The sequence below is a fragment of the Microcaecilia unicolor genome, chromosome 7 (genome assembly GCF_901765095.1).
Source record: "Microcaecilia unicolor chromosome 7, aMicUni1.1, whole genome shotgun sequence".
Classification (NCBI taxonomy): Eukaryota; Metazoa; Chordata; class Amphibia; order Gymnophiona; family Siphonopidae; genus Microcaecilia; species Microcaecilia unicolor.
This window is the reverse complement of record NC_044037.1, coordinates 155,798,352-155,813,397: the sequence shown is the minus strand read 5'-3', so window position 1 is coordinate 155,813,397 and position 15,046 is coordinate 155,798,352. Positions and strand designations below refer to the sequence as shown.

General features: G+C 42.9%; 1 protein-coding gene across 2 annotated transcripts in view; it reads left to right on the top strand.

The window, feature by feature from the left end:
• Window positions 1-15,046, top strand: part of AGAP1 (ArfGAP with GTPase domain, ankyrin repeat and PH domain 1) — a 2,358,592-nt gene that overhangs the window by 422,510 nt on the left and 1,921,036 nt on the right. Inside the window, exon 2 of one of the 2 annotated variants that reach the window (XM_030210551.1) lies at window positions 806-893. The exons of the other annotated variant lie outside the window; for it this stretch is intronic. The gene's annotated coding sequence lies outside the window, so the exon portion shown is untranslated. The remainder of the gene's footprint in view (window positions 1-805; window positions 894-15,046) is intronic. 2 annotated transcript variants of the gene reach the window in all.

Here is a 15,046-nt window from a genome sequence, read left to right as displayed (position 1 = left end):
TTAGTATGCAAGCTAAATTACTTTTGTTGTACCCACCAAAATTCAGCCAGTTTAACATTCATGTAAATAAATCCTTCATATGCAGCCAAAAAACTATAGTGTGTGTGCATGCTGCAGGTCTCTTTGCTAACTAGTCTAACTTGAGATTCAGCCCTAATCTGTTATTATTTCACACCCTGATCCAGGCCCCTCCTCCATCAAAAGTAGACTTCCCTTCCTCTGATGTGGAGCAGCCTGACTTCAAGCTCTGACTCCTCCGGAATGTTTTATTCTCATTTTGGGGATCCTAGCCTATCACCAACAGTAGGGATATGAAAATCCTCTTTTTAAGTATCAATGAATAAAGCCACCCAGCAGTGCTTCTCCTTATTACATGGAGAGAACTATGGAAATATATTGACTTTATAACTGTTTCCAAAAAAAGATGCTGCTTAAATCTGTCTTGCTTGACTGTTCCTCTTTTGCAGAATTTTGATGTTTGAAAGAAAACTGATCAAATGTGTAAAACCAATCAAGTTGTGCTTTTAGCAAACAAAGGCTTGGACCAGAGTAACCTTAGGAAAAAGGTGAAGGTCCAGCTGTTTAGTGGGGATTATTAGGAGAGTTGGTCTGTTACAGATGAAATAGATTGATAGCTTTTTAAATGAAGAATGCAGAGTTTTATTTCAGGGAGGGACTGAGAAGCTGTGATCATGTATATTTTATTTATGGATGTTGATTTGTACCCAGAGACTTATTTTGGATGGGGACTAATGCTTAAGAATGTTTCTGCTGTACCACATTGATTTTTTTTTGTTTTGTTTAGGGAATTGTGGGTAATTTAGCCAGTGGCAAGTCAGCTTTGGTGCATCGGTATCTGACTGGAACCTATGTTCAGGAAGAATCACCTGAAGGTATGAAGAGAGTGAAGGAAGGGGCAGTAGATGAATAATATGAAGTTGCTGCAAACGTCTTGAGTTTTGTTGTTACTTTTATACACAATAGACTGTATTCATTTGTATAGCCAGTATTATACATGCAAGATCAGTATAAAGGAGTTCCAATGTTTATATCTTTCCTATTTGAATTATTCGCTTTCTGGATTGGATTCTTTTGAAATGACATTTTGTTCTCATATCATGTAAGCAACCTTACTTGAAGAGTCCTGGTTGATTTATTTATTTATTTATTTATTTATTTTTGGTTAATTAGTATCCATGGTTGAGTCCAAAAATGTTGAGCGTGATTCTCTCATCTGTCCAATGTCATCAACTCCTGCCAGGAGATCATTGATATAGAGCAGTGATGGCGAACCTTTCAGAGACCGAGTGCCCAAACAGCAACCCAAAATCTAATTATTTATCGCAAAGTGCCATTCCCCCCTTTCTCTCCCCCTCGTCCCCCCTCACTCTCCCCCTCATCCCTCTCCCCCTTCCCCTGAGTTCAAAGGTCCCCCTCCCTCCCAGTTCAACAGGATCCCCCCTTCCTGTGAGTTCCACAGGGTCCCCTCTCCCTCCCAGTTCCAAGGCCAGGGTCCCCCCTCCCCTCTCCCTCCCTCCCACCCAGTTCCAGACATAAGCTTTTCCTGAGCAGCCTGTTCTCCCTCCTTCCGAGTACCAGGGCCCCTCTCCGAAATTTAAAAGTCATACCTGGTTGGGGTTAAGGCGGCGTCGGCGGCAGGAGCAGCAGTGAAAAGCGTGCTGACTCGGCGCGCCTTCAGCCTTCCCTTCTGTCTCTCAAGCTCTGTGGTCCCGCCCTTGCGGAAACAGGAAATGAGGGCGGGACCAGAGCTTGAGAGACAGAAGGGAAGGCTGAAGACGCGTCGAGTCAGCACGCTTTTCACTACTACTGCTGCTGCTGCCGACGCCGCATTAACCCCGACCAGGTATGACTTTCAAATTTCGGAGGTGGGCCCTGGTGCTCGGAGGGCGGGGGGGCTGGAACTGGCTGAGGCAACGGCGCGCGTGCCCTCTCTGGCACGCGTGCCATAGGTTTGCCATCACTGATATAGAGGATATTGATGTTGGACATTTTTTTTCAGGTTTCTAAATATATTGAGATTTTATAGCCTGAAGTTCCTTATAACCATTTCTATTTACTAAAATAAGTATTTTCTGGTTGCCATTGTACCAGTCAGGGGATTTTATTATAATAAAAATGTTTCATTATCTATATTTAGTTTTTATCACGCCTGAAATTGATCTTCTCTAGTGTGCTCTAATTTTCCAAATGTCCTAGAACGTTTTCTACCAAGGATCTTAACACATTTTCACCAGTGTTAAATTTTTTACTTTTTAAACTGGAGAAATTAAAAATGATTTTAGTGGTGTAATTTAAAAGAAAGTTGAGGTAGACAACATTACTTCAGTTGGTAATGCTGCTAAATTTATCAGTGCTGCATTTAATAATGTACAGTGGGGGAAATAAGTATTTGATCCCTTGCTGATTTTGTAAGTTTGCCCACTGACAAAGACATGAGCAGCCCATAATTGAAGGGTAGGTTATTGGTAACAGTGAGAGATAGCACATCACAAATTAAATCCGGAAAATCACATTGTGGAAAGTATATGAATTTATTTGCATTCTGCAGAGGGAAATAAGTATTTGATCCCCCACCAACCAGTAAGAGATCTGGCCCCTACAGACCAGGTAGATGCTCCAAATCAACTCGTTACCTGCATGACAGACAGCTGTCGGCAATGGTCACCTGTATGAAAGACACCTGTCCACAGACTCAGTGAATCAGTCAGACTCTAACCTCTACAAAATGGCCAAGAGCAAGGAGCTGTCTAAGGATGTCAGGGACAAGATCATACACCTGCACAAGGCTGGAATGGGCTACAAAACCATCAGTAAGACGCTGGGCGAGAAGGAGACAACTGTTGGTGCCATAGTAAGAAAATGGAAGAAGTACAAAATGACTGTCAATCGACAAAGATCTGGGGCTCCACGCAAAATCTCACCTCGTGGGGTATCCTTGATCATGAGGAAGGTTAGAAATCAGCCTACAACTACAAGGGGGGAACTTGTCAATGATCTCAAGGCAGCTGGGACCACTGTCACCACGAAAACCATTGGTAACACATTACGACATAACGGATTGCAATCCTGCAGTGCCCGCAAGGTCCCCCTGCTCCGGAAGGCACATGTGACGGCCCGTCTGAAGTTTGCCAGTGAACACCTGGATGATGCCGAGAGTGATTGGGAGAAGGTGCTGTGGTCAGATGAGACAAAAATTGAGCTCTTTGGCATGAACTCAACTCGCCGTGTTTGGAGGAAGAGAAATGCTGCCTATGACCCAAAGAACACCGTCCCCACTGTCAAGCATGGAGGTGGAAATGTTATGTTTTGGGGGTGTTTCTCTGCTAAGGGCACAGGACTACTTCACCGCATCAATGGGAGAATGGATGGGGCCATGTACCGTACAATTCTGAGTGACAACCTCCTTCCCTCCGCCAGGGCCTTAAAAATGGGTCGTGGCTGGGTCTTCCAGCACGACAATGACCCAAAACATACAGCCAAGGCAACAAAGGAGTGGCTCAGGAAGAAGCACATTAGGGTCATGGAGTGGCCTAGCCAGTCACCAGACCTTAATCCCATTGAAAACTTATGGAGGGAGCTGAAGCTGCGAGTTGCCAAGCGACAGCCCAGAACTCTTAATGATTTAGAGATGATCTGCAAAGAGGAGTGGACCAAAATTCCTCCTGACATGTGTGCAAACCTCATCATCAACTACAGAAGACGTCTGACCGCTGTGCTTGCCAACAAGGGTTTTGCCACCAAGTATTAGGTCTTGTTTGCCAGAGGGATCAAATACTTATTTCCCTCTGCAGAATGCAAATAAATTCATATACTTTCCACAATGTGATTTTCCGGATTTAATTTGTGATGTGCTATCTCTCACTGTTACCAATAACCTACCCTTCAATTATGGGCTGCTCATGTCTTTGTCAGTGGGCAAACTTACAAAATCAGCAAGGGATCAAATACTTATTTCCCCCACTGTATCCATTTACAAGCATCATATAGAGACCAAAATGATCCAGTTGTGTGTTAAAAGCATATTCTCTGATGGCCTCAGTACAGAGAGTGATATGCAGATGTGCTTCAGTCCTGATCAACCAGTCTGATTTTTGTAATAAAAACCAGAATGATGGTAGTTAGATATACCCATCATATGCATTGGAGAGCTTTCTAGGGCAAGGTTTTGCACATGTACAGTAAGAATACCATGTGCTATCAGACCAACTGCCACCCAGTTTAAATGCAGTTTGTCATCTAAGGAAGAGTGTTTTATTGAACATTTTTCTGCAAAAGTACTTTTATTGCAGTGTTTTTGCGCCTACATTTTGTTATAAGCTGTTATCCAGATATTTTGTTGAATTTCCTCTGTCTCTAGTTGAATGTTAGCCCATCCAAATCTGTCCAACTATGATCAGAGCATAGACTGTAGAAGCCTGCCCGGCACTGGTTTTGCTTCCCAATCACTGGTATTGCCATCTAATTGCTGCTGAGCTTGTTTGTTTTCATGCCTTCTATAAAGGACCTCTTCTATAGGAGGGCATTCCAAGTATCTACCACCTTCTTCATGAAAAACGTACTTTCTGACATTATTCCCCCCCCCACCCCCCACAACCTGAATTCATGGCCTCTACTACTACTACTACTACTTAACATTTCTAGAGCGCTACTAGGGTTACGCAGCGCTGTACAGTTTAAACAAAAAGGACAGTACCTGCTCAAAGGAGCTTACAATCTAAAGGACGAAATGTCAAGTTGGCAGTCTAGAATTCTTGAATAGAGGTATAGTGGTTAGGTGCCAAAGGCGACATTGAAGAGGTGGGCTTTGAGCAAGGATTTGAAGATGGGCAGGGAGGGGGCCTGGCGTATGGGCTCAGGGAGTTTATTCCAAGCATGGGGTGAGGCGAGGCAGAAAGGGCGAAGCCTGGAGTTGGCGGTGGTGGAGAAGGGTACTGAAAGGAGGGATTTGTCTTGAGAGCGGAGGTTACGGGTAGGAACGTAAGGGAAGATGAGGGTAGAGAGGTAGTTCTACCACCTTCCCGTCTCCGGAAAAGATTTGTTTGTAGATACCTTTCAAATTTTATTTATTTGCATTTCTATACTGCCTTTGCTAACTAAACAGATCAGAAAGGTTGAAAAGAACAACAAGGCAAACGATCTGCAAAATCCAATATGGAAAAAGAAGCCAGCAGATCAATATAACATCAGAAAGATTTTATTGAAGATACCGTATGTGAACAAATTGCCGGATGCAGGCCGTGTTTCGCCCACCAAGGGCTGCGTCAGGGGCTACAATAAACAAACAAATTAAATTATAATAAATAGAACATCAAATTTAAAATATAAAAACAACATACCACCCTAGTTTCTCATATAAACATGAACAAATAGATAATGTATAAGGTATAAAATGATAATAAAATATTATACATACATGTATGTAAAATCTAAACATGAATAAATAAGTATGCGGTATACATAGAAAGAGCCACTTAATGCAAATAAATCAATCATCCCATTACAAAAACGCTTTTATGTATTTTAAAAAATGTATATATATAAACATGTATACGATTACCAACATATATATAATAAATAATATCTATATAAGAACATATAAAAACAGCAAAGCAAGGGCACTGATATAAAGAATTAGACCTTGAACTTATATAAATATGTGAAAATATTGTGTAACATATTAAATAATAAAAATGGAGTGGTGGACACATACCTAATTTGAAACCTTCTGAAAGGAGCAACTCTAAAAACGGAAAACCTAAAAATATGAATGCAATCAAACACTAAATATATCAAACCAGCAATAATAAAAGATCATAATGAAAAATTAAAAAATAAGAAGTAAAAACAAAAATAAAAATAAATAGCAATATGAATAAGATTATGCAATAAAAAGTTATAATAAATTGGAAAAAAAACCAGCTCATACAACAGATGCCTAAAATGACTGTCCAAAAAATAAGGAATAAAAATTAAAAAAGAAAATGTTTAAAATCATTTAAAAAACACCATAAACGCTCTAAAGTATTACTGTTACTCGTTCACAGTAAGAGAATATATGTGCAGGAAGGGGAATTTTAAAAACCCAAACATAGAGCGCAATAAAATATGCATAAATAGACATAAAACGAAACCGAAAGTAAAAGACATGTAGTGATTTGCTTTAAAAACAGAGATGAACAGTGCCTGAAAATACAAGTCTCCAAAGCACAGGAAAATGCTGATGTATTTCGATAATAGTTATAAAAACGCGCCAAAAGTAAAGGGGGGGGGGGGTGGGGGGGGGAAACACCACTAAATGCTGCATGCAATTGTTGTCAGAGAGGGAAATAGCACTAGTATAACTGAGACACTATTTATGTTTATAAGGTCCTTCGGATAGTTTTTTTTAATGATTTTAAACAGATATCACCAAGTATAACCCTTTATTGTTAGACACCTTTGGCACATAGTTTTAGAGGTTTCTTTCTGACAATACGCAGCGAGCATACACACACCATAGCACTATTTTTTCTGACACAGCAATATATATACTATAACCATGACATCATTCCATTAGATGTTTCTCACATACATTCAGTATATTGTGCATCTCCACATTCTGTTAGTCTGGACAGTAGTAATTTTATATACATTATTCATTTGGCGAAGGTATGATGCCTGCCTTCATTTTCATTTTTAATTTTTATTCCTTATTTTTTGGACAGTCATTTTAGGCATCTGCTGTATGAGCTGTTTTTTTTCCAAGCTATTATACACCACAAGTGAGTAACCTTTTATTGCATAATCTTATTCATATTGCTATTTATTTTTGTTTTTGCTTCTTATTTTTTAATTTTTCATTATTATGATCTTTTATTGCTGGTTTGATATATTTAGTGTTTGATTGCATTCATATTTTTAGGTTTTCTGTTTTTAGAGTTGCTCCTTTCAGAAGGTTTCAAATTAGGTATGTGTCCACCACTCCATTTTTATTATTTAATGTTACACAATATTTTCACATATTTATATATGTTCAAGGTCTAATTCTTTATATCAGTGCCCTTGCTTTGCTGTTTTTATATGTTCTTATATAGATATTATTTATTATATATATGTTGGTAATCGTATACATATTTATATATATACATTTTTTAAAATACATAAAAGCGTTTTTGTAATGGGATGATTGATTTATTTGCATTAAGTGGCTCTTTCTATGTATACCGCATACTTATTTATTCATGTTTAGATTTGTCAGTGCCCTTGCTTTGCTGTTTTTATGTATATGTTCTTATATAGATATTTATTATTTACTAGTAAAAAAGGCCCGTTTCTGACACAAATGAAACGGGCGCTAGCAAGGTTTTCCTCGGAGTGTGTATGTTTGGGAGAGTGTATGTGAGAGTGACTATGTGAGAGACAGAGTGAAAGTGTGAGTGTGTGTGTGTGTGAGAGAGAGAGTGAGTCTGGGTGTGAGTGTGTTTGTGAGAGAGTGTGTGTGTGAGAATGAGAGTGTGTGCAAGTGTGTATGTGAGACACAGTGTGAGAGAGAGTGTGTGTGTGTGTGTGCGAGAGAGAGAGTGTGTGTGAGACACAGATTCTCTGTGAGAGTGAGTGTATGAGACCAAAAGAGTGTGTGAGTGACTGTGTGGCACATAGAGAGTGAATGTGATACAGTGTGTGAGAGTCAGAAAGACATTGTATATGAGAGAGTGTGAGCCCTGCCCTCCCAATCCATGCCCATCTGTCCCCTGCCCCCTCTATTCATCCTTTTCGAGCAATTCCCCTCTCTCCCTGAGCCCTGCCCTCCCAATCCATGCCCATCCATGCTCCTCTGTCACCTGCCCCTCCATCCCTATCCAGCAATTCCCCTCTCTCCCTGAGCCCTGCCCTGCAATCCATATCCATCCATGCCCATCTGTCCCCTCCATTCATCCCTATCCAGCAATTCCCCTCTCTCCCTGAGCCCTGCCCCCTCCATTCATCCCTATTCAGCAATTCCCCTCTCTCCCTGAGCCCTGCCCTGCAATCCATATCCATCCATGCCCATCTGTCCCCTCCATTCATCCCTATCCAGCAATTCCCCTCACTCCCTGAGCCCTGCCCTCCCAATCCATGCCCATCCATGCTCCTCTGTCACCTGCCCCCTCCATTCATCCCTTTCCAGCAATTCCCCTCTCTCCCTGAGCCCTGCCCTCCCAATCCATGCCCATCCATGCTCCTCTGTCACCTGCCCCCTCCATTCATCCCTATTCAGCAATTCTCCTCTCTCCCTGAGCCCTGACCTGCAATCCATATCCATCCATGCCCATCTGTCCCCTCCATTCATCCCTATCCAGCAATTCCCCTCTCTCCCTGAGCCCTGCCCTCCCAATCCATGCCCATCCATGCTCCTCTGTCCCCTGCCCCCTCCATTCTTCCCTTTCCAGCAATTCCCCTCTCTCCCTGAGCCCTGCTCTCCCAATCCATGCCCATCCATGCTCCTCTGTCCCCTGCCCCCTCCATTCATCCCTTTCCAGCAATTTCCCTTTCTCCCTGAGGCCTGCCCTCCCAATCCATGCCCATCCATGCTCCTCTGTCACCTGCCCCCTCCATTCATCCCTATTCAGCAATTCCCCTCTCTCCCTGAGCCCTGCCCTGCAATCCATATCCATCCATGCCTATCTGTCCCCTCCATTCATCCCTATCCAGCAATTCCCCTCTCTCCCTGAGCCCTGCCCTCCCAATCCATGCCCATCCATGCTCCTCTGTCCCCTGCCCCCTCCATTCATCCCTTTCCAGCAATTCCCCTCTCTCCCTGAGCCCTGCCCTCCCAATCCATGCCCATCCATGCTACTCTGTCCCCTGCCCCCTCCATTCATCCCTTTCCAGCAATTTCCCTCTCTCCCTGAGGGCTGCCCTCCCAATCCATGCCCATCCATGCTCCTCTGTCCCCTGCCCCCTCCATTCTTCCTTTTCCTGCAATTCCCCTCTCTTCCTTCCATGACCCCCCCTCGCATCCATGCTCCTCTCTCTCCCATGTCCCAGCCTGGCCCGCCCTCTTCTTCCCCCCCCCCCTTCGCATCCATGCCCCCCCCTTCGCATCCATGCTGTCGTTTTTCCCCTGCCCTCCTGCTCCCATTGTTCAACTTTACTGCCCACCCTCTTCTCTCTCCCCAACATCCCTTTTCTTTTGTTTTTCTTTTTAAATTTACCTCCGTGGTGGCGGTTCCGGCAGTGCAGCGTCAGGGAAGGAGGCGGCGCTCCCGACGTCTAGCCTTCCCATCGCTTTGTTCCGCCTTCTTCTGACGTCATCCTTGACGTCAGAAGAAGGCGGAACACAGCGAAGGGAAGGCTAGAGACGTCGGGAGCGCCGCCTCCTTCCCTGACGCTGCGCTGCCGGAACCGCCACCACGGAGGTAAATCTAATATACTAAAACGCACCGTGCATGGGTGCGATCAGTTTGTTTGTTTTTTTTTCTGCCCTCGCGATCCGTTTTTTTTTCCCCGCCCTCGACGTCATGACGTTTGACGCGAGGGCGGGGCAGAGACGGCTGGGTGGCTTCACACCACGAATCCACGAACCCTTCAGGAAGTGTTTGAGTGACTTCAGAACGTTGTCTTCAGAACGTTCACGGTGCGTTTTATTATATTAGATTATATATATGTTTGTAATCGTATGCATGTTTATATATATATATATATATATATATACATTTTTTAAATACATATAAGCATTTTTGTGATGGGATGATTTTATTTATTTATTTGCATTAAGTGGTTCTTTGTATACCGCATACTTATTTATTCATGTTTAGATTTTACATACATGTATGTATAATATTTTATTATCATTTTATACCTTATACATTATCTATTTGTTCATGTTTATATGAGAAACTATGGTGGTATGTTGTTTTTATATTTTAAATTTGATGTTCTATTTATTATAATTTAATTTGTTTGTTTATTGTAGCCCCTGACGCAGCCCTTGGTGGGCGAAACACGGCCTGTGTCAGGCAATTTGTTCACATACGGTATCTTCAATAAAATCTTTCTGATGTTATATTGATCTGCTGGCATCTTTTTCCAGGTTGAAAAGAACTACAGAATTCTGGGTAGGAAGGAGGGGACCACCCAACGAGCCAACATACTTCAGGATATACATGTTCAAGTCCTCAAGTCTCTCCTCCCGTGCCTTGTGACGCAAACCCCATACCATTTTCATCATTTTTCTCAGAACCGCTTCAAATCTTTTTACATCCTTAGCAAGATACTGCCTCCAAATATTGAACACAATACTCCAAGTAGGGCCTAACCAATGACTTGTACAGGGGCATCAACATGTCCTTTCTTCTGCTGGTTATACTCCTCTCTATGCAGCCTAGCATCTTTCCGGCAGTGAGCACCATCATGTCGCATTATTTCATCACCTTGAGATCCTCAGACACCATCACTGGGGAGTATTGTAGTCTGTGTTATAGCGTAATTTAAATGCCAATTTAGTATGTGGATTAACTATTTCCTTCATCACCCAGGCATATCTACAGTACACACAATTATTACATTTGTTATGTCCTCCTTCCCCCCCCTTTAAACAAGTTGCTCTCTTTATTGATCCTGATAATAATTCTCCCAAATTGCATGCCCTGATGTAGGCAAATCGTGGATTTATACTTAACTCATGTAGGGACAGGATGGGGCCAATGTCTATATATGATGTTCCTAATGTGTACAGATTGACAACAATAGGACAAAAATACAAGTCATCCTATCATTTTGTTCCCTATTTACAGATGGTGTATGTAACAACTACTGTCTGTGGGCATTAGCCGCTCTCTTATATGCTGATCATTTTGGTGGGATAACCTCTCCACTTAAATCTATCCTGAAGTTCCCTTGAATAAAATTCAAAGCTTCTTGAGTACCACACAACTTTTTTATCTTTAGGAACTGACCATTTCCTCTTTTAAACATTTAGGATGAAAACTCCTATAATGTAACAAGGGTGTTTTTATCTGTGGGTTTTTGAAAAACCAAGCTTGTAAACTTCACAATATGTATATCCAAAAAGTCAATATTCTGTATGTGACTCAAACTTAATATTGATATCATAAGTGTTCAGCTAACAAAAAAAAAAAACCCTTTTGTAACAGTTCTTCATCCCCCAACCATCCTATTGCTACCCCATGAGTTGGAAAAAATTGTGTCATAACTTTTCTCGCCAACTGATTTAAAAGTGTTACTTTTTCCAGTGAAATATCTAGATGTTACAAATGGTCATTAACCAATTTCAAAGCTTTATCTTGTGGAATTTTAGTATATAATGAAACTGCATCTAAAGTTGCTAATATAACTGGTGTCTGACCAATATCTGTCTCATCTAAAATTTGAATCAGATGTGAAGGATCTCTTAAGTAGGAGGGAGTTGGGGGGGGGGGGGGGGGAGGTACTCACGGCTGAAGATGACAATCTAAATTTAGCACTATGGTTCATTTAATGAATTTCTGCCTGACACAATGGGTTTACCTAGGGGATTACTTAAAGATGTATGGATCTTTGGAACAAAATAAATCCAAGGAGTCCCAGGATATTGTATTCCCTAATGGATATAACCCCCTTATGTATGGCTTCTATTAAAATTTGTTTAACTTAATCCTGAAACGTTGGTGTAGGGTTACTCAACTGCATATAAAACACTGTCCATCAGCTGTCTGTCTGCTTCTGCCATATATTTATCTATGTCCTGGACTACCTCCCACCCTTATCCGCTTTCTGTATGGTGATGCTATCATCATTTTGCAAATTCATCAGAGCTTGCCTCTGTGCTCCCTAGTAAGGTTATTCGGCACATAATCTAGCTGTTCATAGGATCTACATCTCACAATACCAAACGCTGAAATGTTTCTAACACAGCATCTGGAGGATCCGGTGGTGTCCATATAGATGGTACTCGATGAGTTGGCATGAATGATCCAAACACTCATTTGCTTCTTGATCAAAATGCAAGCTCAATTTTAATTTCTTAATAAAATTATGTAAATATTGATGATTAGTAGAAGCACCGTACCAAGAAGTGAGAACAAAAAGTCCAGGTTCCAAAACCTCATACTGATGATGTCAAAATCTTGGAGGATAAATTGTACACTACTCTTAGGGGCCTTGTTGTTGCCAGCAACTCCTGACAGGTCTCGACTGGAGCCGCCTGTACTATGCCACTTGCTGTTGGTAAAAAAAAAAAAAAGAAGACAATGACGAATATGCCATTGTTGAACTGGATTTCCCTGACTTCACTCTAGATGCATTCTGAGCTCTCTTCATCAGACGAGTCACTGGATGTATTGACAAAACCACTTTTTTCATCTTCTGATACTGTTTAGATTTTATATTTACATCCATCCAAGGGTATATAAACCCTTTTGTATAATCAGCCTCATATCTTTTATATTTGGCTACTTTTTGAGCTCTTATTTCTTGCTTATATTTCTCAATCAGACTTAAAAGCTGTTGATATTGTTGCTCATAAGCTGCATTACTCATAGATTTCTTTAAAGAATCCAATTTATTATGCAACTCTGTTGTTCCTGCAATTCCTTATGCAATTTATCTATAGTTAACAGCGTTGGGTTTAAAAAGCATCTGGTAATAACTTCATTCCATCTCACAACAAAATCTTTATCATTCACAAACCGTGGTTCCTTGTTCCAGTGCAAACCCTGCAGAACTCTTTGCACATGGCAATATTTTACCAAAGTCTTCACTTCAAATTCAGTTTGACCAATTTATTAAGTCTTAAAATGTCAGGCCAGTCAGTGGCTACATTTTCTTCCAATGAAGCAAATAAGTGATCACCAGTCATTAGCTCTTGAATGCGTTCCAAAGCAGACCCGACTGCGTTCCATTCAGTTGCCATTTTCCCCTTCTCCAGGATTTTCTTTCATGAACGCTGAAAATTTATGAGGGTTTCTGTTTTTAATTACATAAGTGACATTGGAAACTGGAAGTATTGTTACCCCTAAGAGAACTAATGAGATTAAATTTTAACTGCCAGACCTTTGACCATTTTTCTAATTTTTGGAGATCTCGTCTTGTGGTTTCTGCTCCCTCTGGTTTATCCACTCTATTGGCTATCTTCATGTCATCTGCAAAAAGGCAAATTTTTCCTTCTAATCTTTCAGCAATGTGTCTCACAAATATATTAGAGAAACAAAGGAAGTTGGAAATAGACCAGGCTGACCAGGAACAAATGAGGAGACTTCTATTGATTGTAAAGCATTTATTGGAGAAGACTCAACACAGCACTGTGCTTTGGCAGTAAGCCTGCTTCAGAAGTCTTCATATAGTAAATGTAAAATCTTCAGAGGTTAAATGATCGTTGGTAAAATTAGATGAGAAAATATGGTCTTGAAAAAGACCTTTGTAGAAAAACATGAAATACAGCATCTTTAGAGTGTTTGAATCTTTTTGTCCCACCCTATGTTTGGAACACTGCTTTCTCCGAGGACAAGCAGGCTGCTTGTTCTCACTGATGGGTAACGTCCACGGCAGCCCCTCAGAAACGGAAGAGTTTCCCTAGCAAACTCTAAAAGTCTCGCGGGAGGTCCAGCGCGGGGCACGCCCACCATGCATGCGCGGCTGTCTTCCCGCCCATGCGCTCCCACTCAGTTTTTCTTTTTCCGCGGTGGAGAGAGACTGCGCTGCGTCCCTCTCTTTTCAGCCCTCGGAAACCAGTTTAGCGATTTTTCGTGTTTTTCTTGTTTCAGGCGCCGTCCGCGCTTCTTTTTTCAGTAAAAAAAAAAAAAATAAAAAACAAAGAATTTTATTTCCTGAGTTTTCCTTTATTTTGTAGTTTTTCTCCTCTTTAAGTTTCCTTTCGCCGCTGTCGCGGCCCTTTTGGCTGCGCGCTTGTGTTTCTCCCTGTTTTGTGGCTTTTTTCCGCCACCATTGACGATTTTGATCTCGCCACCGCGATTTTTCTGTCAATGACATCAAGAATTCCCAGCGGCTTCAAAAAGTGTGGTTGGTGCAGCTGGGCCATCTCGCTTTCCGACACCCACGCTTGGTGTATTCAGTGCCTTGGGCCTGAGCATAACCCTAAAGCGTGTAAAATGTGTCTCAGCCTTAAAAAGTGGACACAGGTGTTGAGGCAAGCTCAGCGGGATCGTCTGTTTGGAGCTCGGCCCAGTCCTTCATCGTCGACAGCATCGGTATCGGCGATGTTGGCTTTGGCACCGGAGATGGCATCGACCTCGGGAGAGCAGGTAACACCGGCCCGACGACCTCGCTGGGAGCAGTGAACAGTCGAGTGGGCCTCTACCTGCCTCGAAGGCTCTTGCTGTGCAGGCCCATCGGGACCGACCTTTCTCGGACCCGACCCTGAGGAGGCGTGTGGATTCCACGTCCTCCTCGTCGGTGCCGAGGAGCGCCGATGACATGCATCGACGGAAACCTAAGAAGCATCGTAATCGGTCTCCTCCACATGGTACCGAGAGCTCTGGGGCATCAAGAGATTCGGCACCCGAGAAGCGTCAACGCCGGGAGGACCGCTCACCCTCCATCCAAGAGGTGTCGATGCATCGGTCGTCGGGCAGTCCGGTACCGCCTCCGATCCCCGTGCGGATTCTGTCTCCGACTCCTGCACCGACCCCTCAGCCTTTCCCGACAGAGACCTTGGACGAGCGCCTCCAAGCCATTCTTCTGGGTATCCTGGAAGGGCTGCTGCGCCAGTTTCTCCTGGTGCCGGGGGTGCCTGCGCCCTCGGCACCGTTGATAGAAGCGTTGGCTGGCTCAGGCCCTGTGGTGTGGCTGCCGACACCGGTACCGCTTGCGGCATCGGTCTCGGCCGCCACTCAGGTGGACTCCCCGTCGATGGAGGGAGCTTTGTCACCGCCAGCATGGGAGTCCACTTCTTGGTGTCATCATCGAGGACCTGGTTCCTCTGAGTCGAGACGAGCCTGGTTTTGGACTGAAGTCAGAGAGCTTATGTCTGAAACCGAGGAGGAGGCCTCATGGAGGGAGGAGGAGGACCCCAGGTATTTCTCTTCTGAGGAGTCCTGTGGTCTTCCCT